General features: G+C 36.4%; 1 pseudogene; it reads left to right on the top strand.

The window, feature by feature from the left end:
- The first annotated feature begins 901 nt into the window (after positions 1–901).
- LOC131033423 (linoleate 9S-lipoxygenase 1-like) lies at positions 902–3,280 on the top strand (annotated as a pseudogene).
- The last annotated feature ends 19,843 nt before the right edge of the window (positions 3,281–23,123 follow it).

Here is a 23,123-nt window from a genome sequence, read left to right as displayed (position 1 = left end):
AATGTTAATAATTATGATGTATGTGTTTCTATACTAATCAACTTTTAGACTAACCCTACTCACTGAATCTACTATGGTTCTTTTGTGAATCGCTTGCATTATAAAGAATTACAAGGTGTTTAAGTGAAAGAGAAAGTTTCTTCAAACAACCCTCTCATGAATAGATTCACATAAAAATAAATAATTGAAATGAAATCCAATAATGTACTTGTAAATAAAATCCGTCAGCTATTCTCAATTAGGAGAACATCAAGGATTTTATCAATTAGGAGATGTTAAAAATGGAACTGAAATTCGATGGGAATAAGAAAATAGGTAACAAGATTAAATGAGATAGAAACTTTAAGAGTTATATTTAATTGGAGAGGCCATAAATGGGGGAGAGAAAGCAGTAAATTGGGGAGAGACAGTTGAAATTGGCAAGAAAGTTGGATGAGAGGAAGATTGATAATAAGAAAAAACGGAGGAAGGAATAGGAACACACAAATATACTCTGTGGCTTTAAAATGAATCATGAATAGGATCTCAAGATCAAAGAAGAGGCTCTAAAGATAACCAGAAACTCCTGCAATCTAAAGCTCGAATATTTAATGAAGAAATCCGAAGTGCAAAGGTGTGACAATAGTGCTGTGGTGTTAAATGTGGATTGTGTATTCTGGATAAGAAACAAATTAACAATATTATCGAGAGTGGGACAGTTAATATCTGAAAAGAAAAACGGATCCAGAAGTGGAAAGGAACTTTACATGATCATGGTGACATCAGGCAGAATATTAAATTTACATCATCAGGGTGAGAGCGGGCAGGAAGAAAGAGATCAAGATTAATTTTTACATGGACCGGTATATAAATACTACAACCCCCTCTGCAATTTGCACAAACAGAAAGCATTTGACACAAGATGAATAGGTTTCTGTCTGATTCCCGTCATAATAAGAAAGGAACTACAAATTTAGAAGGCACCGTAATTTTGAGAAGAGCAGCACTTGTGGATGGTGTAGATTCCACAACGACCGCTGTAGATTGGCTCGCCGAGCTCATGCAGAGAAAGGTGATTTTTCAGTTAGTTAGCAGCGACAAAATAGATAATGGTAAGAAATATGATTGAATGGAATGGAGGAGAGAATTTTATGCTCGTAGATAATATAATAACATCGCATTCGTAATCTGGTTTTTTATTGCATTTGCAGAAACAGGGCATGGCAAAGTTAGCCCCCAGTCTGAGTTGAGTTGGAACACGCCCTCTTTGACAGCGTTTATTACGGATACAACTCAAAAAATCACTTTCTATTGGCCTCCGGAGTACGGTACCCCTGGAGCTATTCTTGTGAAAAACAATCGCGCTCGGGAGTTTTTTCTCAAGCGTGTTTGCATTACTGTCCCTGCTCAAGGGGATATTAATTTTCTGTGTAACTCTTGGGTTTATCCTTCTTGGATTGTTAAAGTCGCACAGGCAAGCGAGAGGAATGGGATCGGATTTATGATTACGATGTTTACAATGATTTGGGCGACCAGGACAAGGACAAGAACCTTGAGAGGACAACTCTCGGCGGATCGTTAGATTTCCCATATCCTAAGTTCCTTCCTTCACGTCTTTGTGATTTTAGAGCCCATTTATTCAAAGCTTTCTCCAAAAAGTTTATTAGTGCTTAAAACACATTTTAGCGATTTGAAGGAGGTTAAGCAGCTCTGTAGCAAGGGACTTGCATCGCCGGTTGATATCGCACTTAATTTCTTCAAAGAAATCGCTGCCTCTCCAATAGTAAAAGAGATTTTGAGTACAGACGACCATGCGATCCTAAAGTTTCCAAAACCTAATATAATAAGCAGTAACTAAGCCTAAATTCATACTTCATAGGATAGCATGGCAGTTCTGGTCACCGAATTACAAGTTGAGTTCAAAGTTCAGACCATATGTTATACAGGGGATGAGGACGCGTGGAGAAAAAACAAGGAGTTTGCTCGTTAAACACTTTCAGGAGTCAATCCCATGATGATTCAACGTTTGAAATGATTCAACGTTTGAAATTAAGTTCTAAATATATATTTTATATATTTGAGAGAATTGGTAAGCTCAAGCTATAGGCGTGGGAAGTGTTTCATTTTATTAACTTGAGGGAGCTTTCACTGTGACAGAGATTACCCATATCAAGCAATTTGAATGTACAAATCTATGGTCCACAGGAGAGTTCTATCACTGCTCAACATTTACAACCATACTTAGATGGCATCTCGGTGGCACAGGTATTTCGGTTTCCTTCAAATCCTTTTTGATCCCTTGAATGATATCACTAAATACTTATGTTTCTTCTTTCTCAGGCTCTTAAACGAAACAGGCTTTTTATATTAGACTACCATGACGCTTACATTCCCTACGTAGAACGCATTAACATTCTTCCTACAAGCAAAGTCTATGCAATCCGCACTATCTTCTTTCTTCTCTCTGATGGCACTCTAAAGCCTATTGCTATAGAGTTGTGTTTACCTCCCACATCTAAGAGACCTGGTGAGAGACGCGTGTTCACTCCTGATTATGGTGGAGAAGATGAGGGATGGTTGTGGGAGTTGGCCAAAGCTCATGCACGATCCAATGATGCTGGTTATCGCCAGATAGTCAGCCACTGGTAAGTAATTGCCGCCACAGAAACTCAACTGTGTAAAAGCAAAATTTTACTATCGAATAATAAATTTTGTGGGCTCCATTTCACGGTTGCAGGCTCAGAACGCATGCAGTGGTAGAGCCGTTTATTATCGCCACTCACAGAAATCTGAGCAAACTGCATCCCCTTCACAAGTTGCTTATCCCTCACTTTCGCAACACCATGGATATCAATCGCGCAGCTCGCCAAAACTTGATAAATGCAGAGGGTGTCATCGAGCAATGTTTCAGCCCAGGCCGATTTGTAATGGAAATCTCTGCCAAAGCATATGTGGGCTGGAGATTCAATGAGCAAGGTCTACCAGCTGATCTTCTTAAAAGGTGCATGGGGTTCTAACTCATAGTAGGAATTCACTTAAACTATTTAGTATTTCTCATTTAAAAAACTTGCATGGTTTTTCCTTTTTTATCAACTTACACTCCAATTAAACATTTTAATGATGATATTTAATGCAAGTATTTGTCTTGGTGTTTAGAGGTATGGCTATACCAGAACCAACAAATAAAGCGAATGGACTGAAGCTTGTGGTCGTGGACTATCCATATGCAGTAGACGGGCTTGAAATATGGGATGCCTTGAAATCTTGGGTGTCTGATTACATATCACTGACCAAAGTGTAGAGAGTGATGAAGAAGTTCATGTTGGGTATATGAAGCCTAACAGTCACATGGCTGTTTGTCTTTCCTAGAAGACTCGTCATTTCATATTTGATATGTTTATATAAATGGTTGTGTGCAACCCATACATGATGTACTATGTAATTGGATATTGGTTAATAAGAATTCTCCTTGCATTTCTGGTGGACGTAGCCACTTAGTGGTGAGCCACGTTAATTTTGTGTCTTGAGTTCTTTGTTGTGTCTATTATTCTTTCTGCTGTTTTGTGTTCATTATTATGTGTTTTCTCTGCTCATTTTTAAACTAACAATTGGTATCAGAGCTTAGGTGAATTGATTGAGCAGAGATGGAAAGGTAGCTAGATAAAGGATTAAAAATTCTCGAGAAGATGCAGAAGTTCGAAGTTAGAGAAATTAGTTGTTGGTATTGTGGCAAGCGAGGCCACGTAAAAAGAAACTATTGGTTTCTCGAGAAGGCTAAAAGACAGCCAAAAGATGAAGACACTGATTCAATCATCAAAGATTTTCTTGCAAATTTAGACTCGGTGGAGAGTAAAATTGAGCAAGCAAAAGTTAAAACAAACCATCATGTTCATTGGTGGGATGGCTGGAAAAATTAGGAGACTTCGGCTGAAGAAGAAGAGGGTTTGAAGTATTCGTTGTTTGAAGACTTTCTTGATTCGACTGAAGAAGAGGATGTTGAAGAGGAGGATGTTGAAACGAGTGAGGATGAAGTTGAGGAAGTTGAGACCAAGACTTGGGAAGATTATGAAAAAGAAAAATTTATGAGGTTGAAGGAAGAGAATCTCCTACTCACTGACAAACTGATTTGTATGGACCAGAAGTTGATGGTTTTGTGTTGCATCATGAATATTAGAAAAGATAACTTTGAGAAAGAATGAGATTTTTCTGAAGAGACTGTATTTCAGCAAAAGGAAAGTGATGGGAAGATCCTAACAGAGGACTCTTTCCTCACAAAAATGTATGCCTTGTTGATAGGAAAGCCTTTCTTTGGTAAAAAGATTCCACAAGAGGATTCAGGGTGCCTGGAGATTGAATATCCTAGGAGCACAGGGATTATAGAGCTCATGGAGGCGGGAGAGAGCCTCTGGCTCAAGGCTGCGCAAGATCCAAAAGACTTCAAAAAGGCTGAGGATAAGGTCTTTGAGGAAAATGAATTTCAAAAAGAACAGAAGAGTGATGATTTATTGCTTCAGATTGCAGAAATAGAGGCAGAGTGGAATGCATTGATTGCCAGTACTGCACAAATTTCTGCACAAAATACAACAAATTCATTTGATATGGAGCCCGTTGGTGCAAAGTCTGTAGCTGGAAGCTCAAAATCAGATCTCGTGGCAGCCCAATTGCATAAGAATATTACATCTGGTGTTGGTCAAATGAAGAGAGAACATAGGTTCCAATCTGGCCAGTTTGATGATAGTAGTAATGATTCATTTGATTTGTTTATGTTGGATGTTGTGGGGCCGAATGAGAGTCGATGTGTTCCAGATGTGGGCAGTGAGGCAACCGTGAGAATTGGGAGTGATGTTTGTAGGCTATTTACACCTGTACAAGAGTTTTATATTTGGGTTTTAAAATCTGATAATGGTGATCTTCTAGATATTCTATTACGGGGGAGCACAAGAGAAAGAGACTTTTAAATCAATTGTAAAAAGGTTACAGTAAACTAAATGCACAAACAATAAGATTAAAATAAAGATGGAACTCTATTTTATCTTCCTTTTTTAATCATCAATTTTTTCTGGTATTTTGAGTGTGTGGTCTTCCAATTTTTTTGTTAAGTATTATTAATTTGAAAATAAAAGTTATATTAATGAGAATGTAACCCTTTATTTTGTTAGACTTGTGTGAATGTTGTCATTGATGTTTAACCCTATGATTCGGTTAGGACCAGATGTAGAATGTTGAGTAGCAGTGGAAGTCAAGTATGTATGTCATATTGAGCAACGAGGGATGTATGGTTTACAGGAGTAGTTTCTGGAAGATCCTTTGCTCTTAAATCTAGTGTTTTGCTAATCATGGTTGAGATTTTCCTTTTGTATCAAGTGTTGGTATTAGGTGTGACAGTTGAATTGCTACCCAGATGTTAGTATTGCAATATGACCTATGAATCATGTGCTTCAAAATTTGTGGCATTCGTATCTTGAAGATGGAAGTTGTTATGCTTGGAGTTTGTGTCTATGGGTTCGACAAACCTTTGTTTTGCCTTGGTAATTTAAACATGTGTTTCGGTAATTAAAAAGGAAGTGTGTATAAGATCAATGAAGGACGACTTGGTTACCCTATTTTGGTCAAGGCATATTTGAGTAGTGTTTGATTCAAGCAATGCATTATTTGTGTAAACCTTTTGTGTTTGGCTGATATATTATCTTGTTGCATGTTCTTATATATGTATGTATGTATGTGTGTGTGTATGTATGTATGTATGTATGGTGAGGAAGTTAAGCAACATAACAATTACCTACACTAGCCTTGAGAAGAGGGTAATGCAAAAAAATTTACATATCATCACAACAGTTATAGAAACTTAACAAAAATAATTATAAATAACATTCATACCACAACAAAGTGACTTACATGGGGAAAACCCTTTCAGGACAAAAACCCCAAACTCTAAAAGTTGTCGAATATATTATTTAGAAATCAAAAATAGATTACAATATACTTGTAGAGAAAGCTCTTCGTAGGAGTACCACTAATCAGAGATTCAGAGGTAACTCAATAGCCATAAGACTCTTACACATGACTTCTATCTCACACACCTCATACATAGGAGAAACAATACAAGAAACCGTCAAATGGTATTACAAAACCATGACCCAAAACCACCCAATAAAGTATAGACAACCTTATCACCAATCTAGATGCCCTATGACATGTTAAAACACATATCAACTCGTGTCCCTCCCTTTTACAACTCAATTATGTGTTCGACACAAATTATATTTCCTATTTCAAGAGTACAAACTTTTGGAGGCCATAACTTGTGAACCATGTGTTCAATTGATGAACCATTTGAAGCATCAAAAAGCTTGCAAAGTTCTCTATCACCTCGTAAATGCTATGCCATTTACACCAAATTTTCAGGGCATTTCAGGGCCTCTAAAGTCATTAAAATTAAGTTTAAACATTTCATTGGACCCCTACAAAATGGAAACTTTAATATCTTCAAAACTAGTTGTGATCTTGTGACAAAACTTTGCTAGAATGCTTATCTAGCCAACCAGAAGCTTTGGGAAGAATTTCACAACATTTCCTATTGAAATTAAAACTTACTATAATTAGCAACCTCATGTAAATGCAAGGTTGGGGCACCATTTTCCCAACATGTATGTATGTATGTATGTATGTGGATGCATGGATGAAGTGTGCATGTGGGGGGAATGTGTATAAAGAAAGAAGAGAAAATGTGTGTAAGTAGTAGAGTTTGATGTGAGGTATATGTGCAAGAGAAAAGGTGTGTATAAGTGTGGAAAGTACGAGTGCAGACAATGTTGCAATAATACCTTACTAGATCAGCTGCAAGTAGTTGGATCGACAGATTGAAGATAGTGTTGTAGTAATCCCTTACCAAATCTACTACAAGCAGTTGTATTGGAAAGTTGAAGAAAGTGTTGTAGAGATCCCTCACCAGATCTACTGTAAGTTTATGTTTTGATATCTAAGATTATCTTGGAAATTACCTCATTCATTTGGAGATGAAATTTTCTTCAGTTCACTTATTTCTATTGCAGTGATAATTCTATCAGTAAGATGTGTTGTAATCTAGCAGTGAGTCATGTTGTAATCAGGCAGTGAGCCACCCTTTTGTAAACACCATATAATTAGCTATATTATCTTGAGAGCTAACCCTCTTTGTGGTTTTTCCCATTTGAGTTTTCCATGTATAAAAATATTGTGTCTATCTTGTGATTATGTTCTCTAAATTTGTTGTTTAATGTTGGTGAGATTAATTACTAAGGTTAAAATCAATAAAAAAAAATATTGTTGTGGGAATACTCATTCACTCCCCCTCTCAGTATCCTGATCCATTCAATCATTCAACATATTTATGTAAGTTTCTCAATAGCATATGCAAACACCTTTAATTCTTAATTGTAGATATAGATATTAGAAGGCAAGGTGGGTGTTATCCTTTCATTCATCCCTCATAACAAGAGTAAGCCGCCTTACCAAAAATTTATTTGAGTCTTTATCTTTTCAGAAATTCCTTGGTTCAATCCTTAATTTGTTGGTAAATTGTCTCTTAATCTGTAGCGTCAAGTTTCAATGGTCGGTTTGAACCTCATGAACCCCTTGAACCATTTTGAAAAGAGTTCATAATGTTCATTTAGATACCGTAGGTTCTAAGTTGTGTCTAAGATGTTTTCAGGCTAACGTTCACTCAAGTTTTTTTTGCAGCAGTTCTACTTCACGGTTGTGGGTGATGTTTCATTTTCTCTTCCTCCAGGTTGTGAACCCTTTGAACTTCAAACAATTCAGCGGTGTTCAACATGTTCAATGAAGTTCAAAAGACCGGCGACACTTAACAAAGTTAATCTTTTCAAAGAGAATTTCCTTGGCACAGCGTACGCTTTGAACTACCTGAACCCTCATGAAGTCAGTTCAAAATGTTCATGTGTGTTCAAATCAAGTGGGTCCCATGGACTAAAAGACATGATGGTGCATTTATTGCTAAGTATGATGAAGATTGAACCATATCTCAGGTGACGTCAATTGACCGATTTTTGAAGGCAAGTAATCATTTTTGGGAATTGGCGGTTACCCCAAAACCACCGCCATGCATTCAATACACACGAGTGATGTCAAATCCCAATGCTCAGCACATTTTAGTTGACGACCGAAATTAATGCACTTAATAAGTTTGTATCACTTCTTTTGCTATAAGGTATGGAGTGATTGATTTTTTAAGCTTGTTCTTCATTACTGCGGAGTGTTCGATAGAAGGTGTGTTTGTTGGTAGTCATTCGATTGGTCTCAACTATGAAGCTGAGTTTTGTTTCCTATCTTCTCTAGTGATTTTTAACTTCTTTTCTCTCTCATAATTAAATTTCATGGGAAGAATAAGGGTTGTTGTTTATGAATTATGAAGTCCACTCTGCACCTTTTCAAAAGTATTTTTAGTCTTGCTTGCACAGAACCCATTGTTAGTGATACAGACCAGAAAGGAGAAAATTTGGAAGTTTTGAAGGAAAGGTGTTTAAAGGAAGTGACGGTTCATTTGATTTAGAAATCCTAAGTAGTGGTCTCATAGAAGCGGCAACCTTTCCTCCTGCTATCCCTTGCCTAGAATTAGTTAGGGAGTGCATTGCGAGGTACGATCCTATTTCCAAAACTATCAAGAGAGATAATGGTGAAACCCTCCTTGCGATTAACAGGGAATTTATTTCCTCTATTTTCAAATTGCCTGATTATCAGTTCTCAAATTTTTCTCTAGTCCAATCAATCACTGAGTTCAATGCAGATAAAACTGGGCACCGGAATAATATAGCGAAGCATTGGTTGAAAGTTCCTCAAAGGGGTGGCTCCAGGTTAGCTAAGTATCCCAACAAAAATCACATTCTTCGTCACATCCACGATGTTATGTTACTATTACACTGAGTTAGAGGTTCAGCTGAGGCCTACAGCTTTGATGATTGGATTTACTATTATGTGCAACTGGTGTTGGAAGGAAAGCAGTATCTTGATTGGGCAAAGCTTATTGGCAACTCCATGAGGGAATAGCTAAGCATGGCGAAGAAGTTCAAGAAAAATTTCTTTATGTCCTCATATTTGATATATTTCCTGGCATGTGTTAAAGAAATAGTGGGAATACCTAGGCAGCTTGTTGAGGGAGATGTTTCTGTGTATGACTTTTACCCCATGTTGCAAAAAGATAATGCATTGCAAGATTTTAGGAGACTACATAATTCTTTCCTGGGAGATTTGTGTTATGAGTTAAAAAACATGAAAACTAAGAGGATGTCTGAAGATGCCTAGGCATTAGTGAAAAGATATGGTAGTTTCTTTGTTTAGTTTTCTCGTTTCTATTATATAAAGGTAGGTGGTTTTGAAGAAGAACCTTTCAGACTTCCTCATTTTTGTTGAGATTGTTTTGTCCTTGCTGAGAATTGTAGGCAGTTGTCTACCGTAATTAAGAAAGGTCAACCCAAAGATAAATGGGAGGATCACTTTCCTATTCAACTGGGCATTTTATCTTGCAGTTCATTGTCAGATGCATTGAGCATAGGAGCTGACTTGAAGAATTTCAATTTTCCACTGTATCATGAAAGGAAGGGTTTTGACAATAAAGGTTTCTCATGGAGTCTTGGTTTGATGCTGCATCTTCCAATCCCACACTTGGAGGACTTTTGGGAAGATTGCGGTGATGAGCTTGAAGTGTTCAAAAGAGAAAATATGAGAATGGTTCTGGAACAGGTAGTTTCACTACAGGTGAAACTTGATATAAGTGGGATCGAAGAGGATTATCTAGAGCTCTTTGAACTTGGATATCTAGACCAAGCTAAACCTGAAATGTCCTGCATTAATTGGGATGTGGAAGAAGAGGATGATATACAGCTTAAAACAAAGAGTTTTGGAAAGAACTGTAGATTGGGTTAATAAGAGAAGAGCAATGAAAATAGGCATCAAGATTGATCCTACAAGAGATAGTGAGGTTGCTCTATGTCCCCCAAAATGTTTTTCTAACCCCACTTCTATCCCTATTCATGCAGGTAAAAATAAGAAGTCATCTCACACCAAGCACGAGCCTAATCCAGCTTTGGACTTTTATGCTCCTCGATATACAAGGTCACGGAGTGCTGCGTAGAAGAAAATGGACCAGGTCAAAGATACAGAGGTAAAAGACAAGATCCTTGATACTCAGATTTTTGAATTTGAGGACCTTGACAGTGACATTGAACTCCATGGATTCTCATGTGATCACTGTAGCCATGACGCCACCACCTAAAGTGACCGGAGGAACAACTAGTTCAAGTGCAACTCTTAAATGGCTAACCACTTCAGTAAGCAAGAAACGGAGTTTCATTCTAGTGACTATCCCAATTCAAGACATGGTGGTCAAATACACAGAGAAGGGTCCCAAACAGAAGAAGTTCAAAACAACTGCCAGATTGGATGCTGATGAAAAGACTGGGAGGTGGGTTGCCAAAATTGCTTCCTATAAGCCCAAAGATGAGAATAAGGAAGTAAATGCAGAGAATTTTGAGGTCACCAAAGTGGATCTTGGGAACATGAGCATAGATTCTAATAATCACCTTTTCCAAGTATTGGCTAAGAAGATGCTCACCAGGTCAGAAAAAGATGGACAGGAGAAAAGAGAGCTGAAATGACATATCAAGATTCTAGCTCAGTTCATTGATAGCATAGGCTGTTTTGGAACACTTCCCATATCGCATGCTTCATAAAATTTTGACCCCACTTCACCAGAGAACAAGAAACTGATGAATCAAGTTGAGCGAGCTAAGAGCATCGCAAGGGCCATAGAGAGATGGATTGAAGGAGTTATTAGAGATGGTGAAAAATATATTACAAGCTCGAGGAAGCTATGTGATGAGATGCAAAACCTCACTGCGGAGATTCAAAATCAGATTGTGCCATGGCAAAAAGAAGAGCATAAATGGGAAAATGTATTACCCATGCTCACCAAGATAGAGGAATACGGAGTTACAAATTTTTTAACAGAAAACTCAATCAAATTGGTAACTGATGAGTGCCAGCTTTTCGTATTAAAGAAAACAATAGCATGGCGGGTAATTACATTCAAGTCTGTGATTTCTGATGCCAGGGCCTCTGTTTATGAGCTTCAAGAACTTCAGTGTAGTTTGGTCAATGACAATAAAGTGGTTAACCCAAACCATGATTGGCAACTGGGACTTTGTGGGCTGAACACACAGGACGCAATAAAGGCATTTAGGCTGCACATGGAGAAAGTTAAGGCCAAAGGCAACTTCACTTCTGAAGATATAATGTGAATCGCCAGAATTGAGTCCATGTCATTCATTGGTAACGATCAGTTACCTAAGCATGCTGAGAAAATGGTGAAACATAGATGGGAGAAAGAAGTCGCAAAAGAAAAGATCAATGCCGTGAAAAATCTGAGTCACTCTATAATTCAGGAGCTTACAACCACCCATGATGCCCAGAAAAGTGGAGGAGAGGATGATGATGGAGAAGAGGCATAGCATGATGCTAATGCTTTGTTTTTATTTTATATGTTTTTCATAATCTTGCAATGACTTCGGGACATCTGTTCCCTAAATACTCTGTTGGTTTTTATAACTGTCTCAGAGGAGGTCGAGTTTTCAGGGAGACCTCCTCTGTTCTTTAAAAGCTACTATAAATTAGATGAAGGGTGATAGAGAAGGGGTTAGAATAGTAATCTTAGATTTTAGAAGTTTTGGTTTTGTTGGAAAGAAGTGATAAAGTCTTTCAGAATCTGAACTAGGAAATAACTTATGTGTGTATTGTTATGTCTTTGTTGCATGAAATATATATATAAGATCATATGCATTTTGAGGTGGAAAATCTTTGGGTTTGAATCCATGGAGTGGTATTTCTTTGCAAATATTAGTCTAATCAAAATGTCTGTGATTACCTTTGTGATGGTGGATGTTGATATTAGTATGGAGCTTCTTTCCATGTTGTTTAGAAACATTTTTAGTTGAAGAGAGACTTTGCTTCTCTTGTCTATTTTTAAGAAGTGTTGAAATCAGTGTTATTAAACTTTGCTTTGATTTCTTCTGATATTCATGGTAAAGCATCTTGTAGAAAGTTATTCTGAATTCTTTTACATATTACCTGGCCTCTCATCTAAGAATGAAGTAGGCAGCCTTACGTGCTTTCAGGTTAAAATCATATCAGTTTATTTAGTTAGATTATTCCCTGAATAACTAATGAAGGGAGTTGTACCTATCTAAAATTCAGAGGGAAGTGATGTATGTCACACTTGCCCAATTGTTTAGTTGAACTTTTGTCTTTCAAAGGGGTAACAGAGCTTAGAATCAATTCAATTTAAAGAAAGACAAAATCTATTCACTAACAGTGAGCAAATCATTCGACAACAAAATATGGCAAGTCAATTTCAAATGTAGGCCACTTCTATGAATAGAGGGTTGATTTCATAGAAATGGGATTTATTTTTAATATGAATGAAATGGGGGGAAAAAGATGAAGAGGTTATGGAGATTTTGATTTTACTTTACTAAGGTCACCTTTTATGCTATATCTAGGACTCCATAGCATCCTGTTAGAAAAGAGATAAACAAGAGTAACACAAATATCTAAGTATGAAAGATAACTAGGTTATTTTCTCATTTAAACAGGATACTAAAGTATTCAACTTAAATTACATTATTTTCTTAAATTAAGCTATGAACTATGACTTGAGTTTTGAAACTCAAGAAATTGAAAATTTGATTATGCTCAATGATTTAAGCATTAAAGGAAAAAAAAAATGTACTTTATTTGGAGTATTTCAAGGTCAATTAAAATATGGAACCTATTCTTTGTGGTTGAATGATGCAAGGGCATCATAATGGAGGTCTTATTTTATTTTATTTTGTTGGCCCTTCCCCCTAACCTGCCACCAAACGTATTAGTTATCTTTTAAATATGCCTTATTTTTGCTCTTTTGGAGGCTACAAACGCACCCGTATGGGCCTATAAATGAGCAATAGTTAAGAGAATTGCAAAGAAACAAGCCTTGGAAGAATTTTTAAACCTAGAAAATCAAATGCCTAGTGTTTATGAAGAGTTTTTTTTTTAACGTTGCAGCACTCTGGGTGGTGATTTTGGGAAGTTTCTAGAACCATTTCTTTTTGGGCAAAATTTTATCTAGAGAAACAAAGAGGGAGTATGCAGGAAGGCCCAAGAAAACAAGAACAAAGGAGAAACTGAAGATCTCTAGGATACAAAATAGAAAGCAAGGTGAATACGTGAGCACATAGAGAGAATAGAGGAGTGCAAATTTTGACATTGAATTCAGGGGATGTATTGGGAATGTATGTAAAACAACTACATTTCTGAGTTGAAGGAATATAATCTTGCTCAAAAAAAAAAAAAATGTTGAGTTGTGCATGCTTTGTGTATAGTTATTATCTGAGTTTTCTAGTCTAAATAGGTAAAAATGTACAATGTTGGCAAATGACTACATGGGTATTTTATGAGTGATTTTTGGTGATTAAAACCCTTGCAACCTCGTTTTCATTTTTCTCTATATATTTTTAGAAATATGAAAAAATATTGGTAATCTCTCCTGCAACATTGAACTCCATTTCCTATTTTTCAGCTCCTATAGTATATATTATACCCTTGTGGCTACAACTTTGAACCTACAACCTCTATTTGTCTTCATTTGTGAGCATTTGGGGCTCCTTCAACTAGCTGCATGCTATCAGCTTGGTATCAAAGCCCAGCTCCAGCTCTGGGAAGGGAGATTTGAGTGGTATTGGGGTGTAGAGAAACCCTTGTGAGTAATTGTATCAACTTAAGTTTCACCTTAGAGAAATTACCTACAAACTCATTAGTCCATTATGCAAATATAACTCAAGTTTCAACCAATGAAACAACATGAAATGAAAAAGAAAATAAAAGATTATACCTTCATGATTTATGTCTCATTGTGTCCTAACTCCATTGTTCTTGGTTGCAGATGATTTTTCTCTTAGAAAAGCATGGGTAGCTTCCAAGATGGCAAGTGTGGAATGGATTGATAATTGATATGATATGCAAAGCTAAACTATGATAATGATATGCTAAATTACTCCAAAAAAAATGAACTCACGAATACAAAGATAAAGACTCCTAATTGACTATGAGATTAGCTATTAGTTCCAAAAATGGCTTAGGAGACCTCTATTTATAGATTTTTGAGTGCATGAGCTTAGGTGGCAAAGATCAATGGTCCTAATTAAATATTTCAAATTGTATGGCTATGAGAAAGAGGTTCAGATGTGATAGAGAAAGGTGGAAGATGTTCCTCCTATACCTACAGGATGGAGGAAAAGGTGTGAGGAAAATCCAAGTTTCATTCATCTCACCTTCACCGAGGATGAAGACTGAGATAATATAGGATAGTTGGAGAAGGTTTAGGGATAAGAGGACAAGTGGACTCAACTTCCTCCAAAGATGTAGGAAGGTTGAAGAGAATATAGGGAGGTTGAGGAATGTGTGTACGTACACATTATTTGAAGAATAAATTGAATGTTGAAGATAATCATGCATTAATATTAAAAATATTAATATCTTTAGCCACATGATCGATGAGTTGGCAAAGAAGAAGATGATGTGGAGATGAGATGAGTTGGAAAAAGAAGATTAAATAATTAAGAAATTATTTAATTGATTAGACTATAGGATAGTGAATAGAAGAATAATTAAATATTAGAAATTTAATTAATCAGTTTAGAAGAAAAAGATATAATGAATTAATTAATAAAATGTTTTAATTAAATTAATTAATAGAAAAATATGAAATGAATTAAATAAATTCATCTTTTCAAATTAACTATTTAATAGAATAATAATTATTAAATAAATATAAAATATTTATTTAACTGCTCATAGCCAATTTTGTGTATACAGTAATAATTGTGGGTGTGTGCCTACAGTAAGAAGAAAAGATGATTTAGGGCAAGAAGATGCCACCAAGGAGGAGAATGACAAAGGTAGCAACAACATAGAGGATAGATGAAGTATTGGAGGAACTTAGAGGTGTGCAAGCAAGGATAGATGCACTAGAAAGTGGAATGAGAAGGGGTAGAGAAAATGAAGATACTGACAGTGAAGATGGAGTAAAAAATACAAGACAAGAAGGTGAGAATGCAAATGAAGATATGGATGTTGGAGAAAGAAGGAGAATAAGAGCTATCTCCAACATTGGTAAGGGAACAAAAATTGATTTTCCAAGATTCATAAGAAGTTTAGAACCAGATGAACTAATTGATTGGATAACAGAAATAAAGGAATATTTTGAGTTTGATGAAGTAGAGGATATCAAGAGGGTGAAGATTGCCCAAACCAAATTGAAAGGACATGCTGCACTTTTGTGGAAGGAGGTGTTGGTCGAGAGAAGAAGAAATGGAAAAAATAAGATCATGTGGTGGGATAGAATGGTGAGCAGAATGAAGGCCAAGTTTCTACTAGGTAATTATTAGCTTGATCTCCTCAAGAAATTGCAGAATTTAAGGCAAAGAGAGTTGAGTGTAAAGGATTATACTGAAGATTTAAAAAAAAAAAATTGTATAAGATTAGGGAATAATGAATTATACCATGAAAAGGTTGCTAGATATATTAATGGATTGATGATGAGTATTCAAGAAAATCTAAGCATGATGAGACTATGAATTGTAGAAGAAGATACCAATATGAACTCAAGGTAGAGGAGAAATTGGCAAGAAAGCAAGGGGCAGCCAAAGGTAGAGGTGGAGTTTGCAAAGGAAGGGGACAAGAATAAAAAATGTATAACAGTGATAAGGAGGGCAGCCCTTCAAAGGTTCTAAAAGAGAATGATGAAACAAGATCAAGACCATATCCAATGAGAGTTAGAGGTGGATATGGAAGAGGCAAGGATAGAGGTTTCCAAGGCACATGTTTCACATGTGGGCAGTCGAGCCATAGATTTTATGAATTCTCTCAACATATGCCAAAAGGTTCAGAAAGAGCAGAACTACAAGTGCACATATAAGAGAAAGTGAATCCATGGGGTCATTTAGCCAACTAGATGAATTTGAGAGAGGAGAAGCACTTATGATGAATAGGACACTATTAAAGTCAACAATTTAGAGAAGACGAACTTGTCCAAAGAAAGAGCTTGTTTAGAACAATATGTAAAATGGGTGGAAAATGTTGCAAGGTAATAATAGATAGTGGGAGCATTGATAATGTGGTTTGAATTGAAATGGTAGATAAGTTGGGGCTAAAAATGACAACTCATCCTATACCTTACAAGGTATCATGGCTACAAAAAGGGTACCAAGTCCTAGTTGATCAACAATGTTTAGTGAGCTTTTGAATAGGGAGTTATGAAGATGAAATGTGTTGTGACATAGTGCCAATGGATGTATGCAATTGTCTCTTAGCGAGACCATGGTAGTTTGATATGAAGGCAATCCATATGGGAGAGAAAACACTTATGCATTGGAGAAAGATGAAAGGAAACATGTACCCTTACATCATTGGTAACTAAAGAGGAAGAGGTGGAAAGTGGTCTAAGGACACTATTTGTAATAGGAAAATAATTTTTAAGGGAGATTAAATATGAGAAATTATGTCTTGCAATAGTTCCAAAGGTGTTGTAGGTGGGTGCAACAAATGACAATAGTGACATGCCTTTAGAAGTAAAGGGGCTATTGGATGAATTTAAAGTGATTGTCTCCAAAGAGTTGTTAGAAGGACTACCACCTATGAGGAGCATAAGTCATCATATTGATTTGATCCCAAGGGCAAGCTTACCCAATAAAGCTGCATATAGATTGACACCAATAGAAAATGAAGAAGTTAACAAGCAAGTGCAAGAACTGTTACAAATAGGACTAATTCGTGAGAGTCTTAGCCCATGTGCAGTTCTAACCATATTAGCACCAAAGAAGGATGGTGAGTGGATGATGTGCAAAGAATCAAGAGACATCAACAAAATAACTATTAGGTATAGGTTTCTTTTCCCTAGAATGGATTATTTAATGGACTATTTGTGGAAGGCTAAATATTTTACTAAAATTGATTTGAGAAGTGGATATCAACAAATTAGGATAAGAGAGGGAGATGAGTGGAAGACCACTTTTAAGACCAAAGAAGGGTAATATTAATGGTTATTAATGCCATTTGGATTAACAAATGTACTAAGTACCTTTATGTGGTTGATGAATGAAGTGTTGAGACCATATTTAGGAAATTTTGTCATTGTTTATCTTGATGATATTCTGATTTTTAGCAGTAGCAAAGAAGAACATCTAGTGCATATTAGGAAGGTCCTACAAAGACTCAAAGAGGAGAAGCTACAGATAAATTTAAAGAATTGTAGTTTTATGAAGGAGAAATTGGTTTATTTGGGATATGTTATTTCATCACAAGGTTTGCAAATGGATCCAGAAAAGGTGTGCCATAATAGAAGGAGTGTGCATGATGTTATAATTTTTTATGGTTTGGACATTTTCTATAGAAGATTTATTTGAAATTTTAGTGGGATATGTGCAATTGTAACTAAAACCATAAGGGCAGATAAAAAATAATTCTAGTGGACAACAACAGTAGATAAGAATTTTGAGCTCTTGAAGAAGAAAGTCACTAAGGAACAGGTATTGGATTACCAGATTTTTCCAAAGTGTTCTAAGTCGATTGTGATGCAAGTGGGGCAGCCATAGGATTAGTTCTTTATTTCATTTATGACCAAGAATTTTATGCCATTGGTCAAGCCTTAAAGAAATGGCATCATTATTTACTTCCTACGGAGTTCATTCTTTACAATTTATTAATAGTCAAACCAAGCTTAATCAATGACATATGAAGTGGTTTGAGTTCCTACAAGGGTATCTTTTGTTCTCAAGCATCGGAGTGGAAGCTCCAACAATGTAGTAGATGCATTGAGTAGAAGAGTAGCACTCTTAACTGAAATGAGGACTAAAGTAGTTGGATTTGATGCTATGTAAGAGTTATACAAAGATGATTTATTCTTTAAGGATGCATGGACAACTTGTACGGAGCCTACTAGCATGGACAAGACAACTTGGATGGATTACTTCATACAAGATGGACTATTATTCAAAGGACAACAGTTATGTATAACACAAGGGTCAATGAGGTAGAATTTAATAATAGATAAAAATTGTGGAGGTTTATCTGGATATTTTAGAGCTATTAAAACTATGGCACAACTTAGTGAAAGATATTATTGGTCAAATATGAAGGTAGAAATCAAAAAAATTATGAAAGGGTGTCAAATTTATCAATATGCCAAAGGAAGGAGTCAAAACACAGGATTATATCAGTCATTACCCATACCAAAGAGACCATGGGATGATGTAAGCATGGACTTTTTCCTTGCATTACCAAGAACTCAGTGAGGTAAGGATTCTATCTTTGTGGTTGTTGACGTATTCTTAAAAATGGCTCACTTTTTAGCTTGCAAGAAGACCAATGATGCTACACATATTGCAAATTTGTTCTTAATAAGGGTTGTGAGATTGCATGACTTACCAAAAAGTATAGTTTCAGATCGAGTGACACTAAGTTTATGGGTCATTTTTGGAGGACACTTTGGAAGAAATTAGACGCTAATTTTAAGTTTAGCTCAACATATCGTCTCCAAACGGACAGACAAAGTGAATTTGCTAATAGGAGGTTAGGAAATTTGCTAAGGTGTTTGGTTTTTGACAAGGCTAAGCAATGGGATTTAATATTGCCTCAAGCTGAATTTTCATACAATGATTTAGTCAACAAGAGTACACGTAAGACTCCATCCCAGATTATTTATGGTTCAGTCCTAGGGGTATTTCAGAATTGAGAGATCTGGAGAAAATATTGAAGGATATAAGAGAAGTGTTGAAGGAGAAGAATTTGCTAAACACATGTAAGATTTGGACCAACAAGTAAAAGAAAAACTCAATTGGAGCAACCATCAATATAATGAGAACACAAATTTAAAAAGGAGAATAATTTTAAAGTGGGAGACATGGTGTTGGCATATCTACGAAAGTAACAACCTACAACAAGATCAAATGGAAGAACATTGGACCATGTAAGATAATCAAGAAATTTTCATTGAATGCTTATGAGTTGGAGCCACCTACAAGGTTCGGACATCTCTCCAATTTTTAATGTTTCTAGTCATACACTTACTATGAAGGAGATACACCATAGTAGCAAGAAAAAAAGGAGGTCATGTCACGAAAGAAATGGATGGAACAATTAGTAAATCGAGAACATGAGGAGGTTGAAAGTATTTTGGATTCAAGAATGGTTAGAAAGACTCGGGGAAAGGAATGTAGTGAATATTTGGAGAAATGGAGAGAGACCAATAGAGGATGCTGCATAGTTAAGCCCAATAGAGTTAGAGTCATTTCAGTCAACCAGTAGAAACAAAATTGCTAATCTGAAATAACCAGATGATCATCCTGCAATAGTAGGGTGGTAACTTCAATAAAGCATTGTCCTTGCATCAACCAATTTTAAACTTAGAATGTCAAAGGATTATTACTCAATGAGGAGGGGCTCACAAAATTTTGTACCTTGATAGTTTGATGCAGGGGCATCATAATCGAGGACTTATTTCATTCTATCTTGTTGACCCTTCTCCCTCACCTGCCACCAAACGTATGAATTTCCTTTTAAATCTATCTTATTTTTCTCTTTTGGAGGCTACAAACGCACCCGTATGGGCCCATAAATGAGTAGAAGTTAAGAAAATTGCAAAGAAACAAGTCTGAGTGAGAATTTTAAACCTAGAAAATTAAATGCCCAACATCTACGAAGATTTTTTTTTGACGTTGTAGCACTTTCGGTAGGAATTTTGGGAAGTTTACAGAACTATTTTTTTATGGGGAGAATTTTATCTAGAGAAATAGAGAGGAGAAGAAGGAAGAATATAGCATAGTTAACTCAAAGAGGGAGTAGCCAAAAAGACCCCAGAAAACAAGAACAGAGGAGAAACTAAAGATCACTAGGATACAAAATAGAGAGTATGGTGTACGTGAGCACATAGGGAGAACAGAGGAGTGCAGATTTTGACATTGAACTCAGGGGATGTATTGGAAATGTATGTAAAACAACTAATATTTCTCGAAAAAAATATATATGATGAGTTGTATATGCTTTGTGTATGGTTATTATCTTATTTTTCTTCTCTAAATAGGTAAAAATGTATGTTGGTAGTTTGACTGTATGGGTATTTTATGAGTTCTTTTTGGTGATTAAAACCCATGCAACCCTTCTTTCAGCTGTCTTTGTAGATTTTAGAAATATGTTCAAAAATATTGGTAATCTGACTTGCAACATCAAACTCCATTTCCTATTTTTTTCAGCTCTAGTAGTATATATTATGCCCTTGTAGCTATAGCTTTGAACCTGTAGCCTCTGTTGGTCTTAATTTGTGAGAGTGTGGGGCTCCTTCAACTAGCTACTTGTTATCATTGAATACGTTGGATGTTGAGTTCAAAAGTGTCGATGAGAGTGTAGCCTCAAAAATCGCATACCCTTGCAATTTCACACTACATCATGTCTTCTCTTTAGCCTTATGATAAATAATATTTTAATTACAAAATGTAAATACTTGGACTCATAAAACTTGCAAGTTTTTAGTGCTCCTAATTTTTTGTCTAAATTTATTAAGTGGGAGCAATAAGCGTAGATGTCTATGCAATGAGCTAGCATACAACAAAAATTTGTGGTTGCAATAACCATTGGAGTGTTATCTTCCTCTAGTATTGTATAAGTAAAAGTAATGCGTGTACATGCAATCATTATAAACCAAAAGACTCCCAACTTACTATTTTCAAGGAAGGAAGTTGATTTTTCATTTTATAAGTGTTCAAACCCTACAACCCTAAATATTTTTCTATCATTTTTACAAACCAAGATTTTCATAAAGTGGATTCCCTCTTCTTAATATTATTTGATTATCAACTTTGTGAGATCAAGAAGAAAAACAAAGTAGAAGCAGGGTTTACTTTAGTGGCGAATATTCGCCAATGGCAAATATTTCACAATGGCGACATGGAAAATGGCAAATATATTGAACCAACCGGGGTTGGCCATGTCACTAGGAATTTATAAATATTTGTCAAAGGCACGACCTAATCGCCCATTGTTTTATGTAATTAATTGTATCTATGTGAAGATTCTCCAATAGAATCCACGTTTTCTACATGGTAAATTCAATTTTTTTGCCTGTACACTCTTCGAGGTTGCCTTAATAGACGACCATAGTTCACCAATAGCCATATAAAGATTTATTTGTGATGCAGACTTGTTCGAGTTATTATTATTGTGGATGGTATAAAGTGTGATTTGCTAATCATTTGACGAGACAGGTTAGAAGATTGAAGACAGAGCTTTGAGATTGAGTGGAGATGTAGAACGAGCGAGATTCTGATCCGGTAAGATTGAGGCCGGAAGGCTGAGGTCCAGATTAGGATAGAACCGGAAGATTGTTAGCGGAGGCCAACTTGATGTGTAGATGATCTACAGATCTTATATTTATGTTGTAAGCATTATGTGTATCCTAGACTATGATCTAGCATGTGGCATATGTAATTCTTTAAGCTGTTATAAGATTCATTCATATTGTTTACCGATTATGTGTTATGTGTTGTTACCGGTTGTTCTTCCTGTTGTTTCTGGCATCTCGTTACTAGTTACTGGTATGTTTTGCATGGTTTATGTGTTAAGCTACAAGGTTGGATCGTCCTTCATTGGATCTCCCTGCCTTCATTGCATCAAATGGTATCAGAGCTGGTTCGTGAACCTGTTGTTGGACAGAGTGTTGTTTATGCACCGACTGGTTGGAGAGAAGATTGAGGCAACTTGTGGACTTGTTCAGAGCGTCGAACGTGAGGTAGAAAAAGGTTTGTAGGTAGTCTGCCGATCCTAGAGCTTGGGCTTGAGGAAGTTAGTGGGTGGAGACTTGAAAAGATCATCGATTAAGGCAGTCTGTAGTTTAGACCGGTAGATAACCATGGAGAGGCAACCGAAAGCTGTAGTCAGATCATCGAACCCTGAGGCAGTTACAAGTACCTTCTGACAGATTGTTGAACTAGATCAAGTGATGAGAATCACTTTTCAATTAACCCTGAGAGTTTGATGCAGGAGCACCAGTTGGGAAGTTTTTAGTGGAATTGATTGAGATCCTGGCATTTCTTCATGTTTGAGTGTTTAGTGTTGTGGTTTTGGATTTATTCCCTTGTGTTTGTGGTCTTTATCATGTTCAAGTTTCATAGCATTTGGCTTTGTTTCCAATGAGATGTGGATTTTGATATTGACCCGATTGATATGTTCTTACTGGTTAGTCTAGCAGTGTGTTGAGCGAAGTTGGATCGGGTTGCAGTTGACCTCTGTGACTTATGGATCGTTGGAGATATTGCTTTGGGCCTTGGTTGGTATTCCTGGAGGTCCGTGCATCATTTTATGTTTTCATGTTTATTCTTAGTGATTTGAGCCAACATGTTACCATTGCACGTTTCATGAACCGGTTGGTCTTTGGGCCAACTTGATTAAGTGGTAATTATTTGTGGGTAGTATATATATGGAGGTTTTTGAATAATTTGGATAGACAGAAGTGGGAAGATCGAAGATAGAGTTTACAGATCGAGCGAAGACGTAGATCCGATGAGATTCTAATCCGGTAGGACTAAGGTAAGAAGGCTGAGGTCCGGGTTAGGTAGAACCGGTAGACTATCCCCAGAAGCCAATTTGATATGAGGATGATCTATGGATCTTGTTATTGTGTTGTAAGCATTATTTGTATCCTATACTATGATCCAACATGTGGCATGTGTAATCCTTCATATTGCCTACCGGTTATTTGTTTTGTGTTGTTACCAGTTGTCCTTTCTATTATTTATAGCATCTTGTTATTAGTTACTGGTATGTTTTGTATGGTTTATGTGTTAAGCTACAAGGTTGGGTTGTCCTTCATTGGATCTCCCTCCCTTGACTACGTCAAATGGTATAAAAGCTGGTTTGTGAGCTTGTTGTTGGAGGAAGAATCGGTTATGCATCTATTGGTTGAAGAGAAAGTTGAGGCAACTTGTGGACTTGTTCAGATCGCCAAACGTGAGGTAGAGAAAATTTTGTAGGTAGACCGTCAATACTAGAGCTTGAGCTTGAGGCAATTA

This window comes from Cryptomeria japonica, chromosome 4, assembly GCF_030272615.1.
Source record: "Cryptomeria japonica chromosome 4, Sugi_1.0, whole genome shotgun sequence".
In the NCBI taxonomy this organism is placed as follows: domain Eukaryota; kingdom Viridiplantae; phylum Streptophyta; class Pinopsida; order Cupressales; family Cupressaceae; genus Cryptomeria; species Cryptomeria japonica.
The sequence above is the reverse complement of the archived record's forward strand: the minus strand, read 5'-3'. Positions and strand labels throughout refer to the sequence as shown.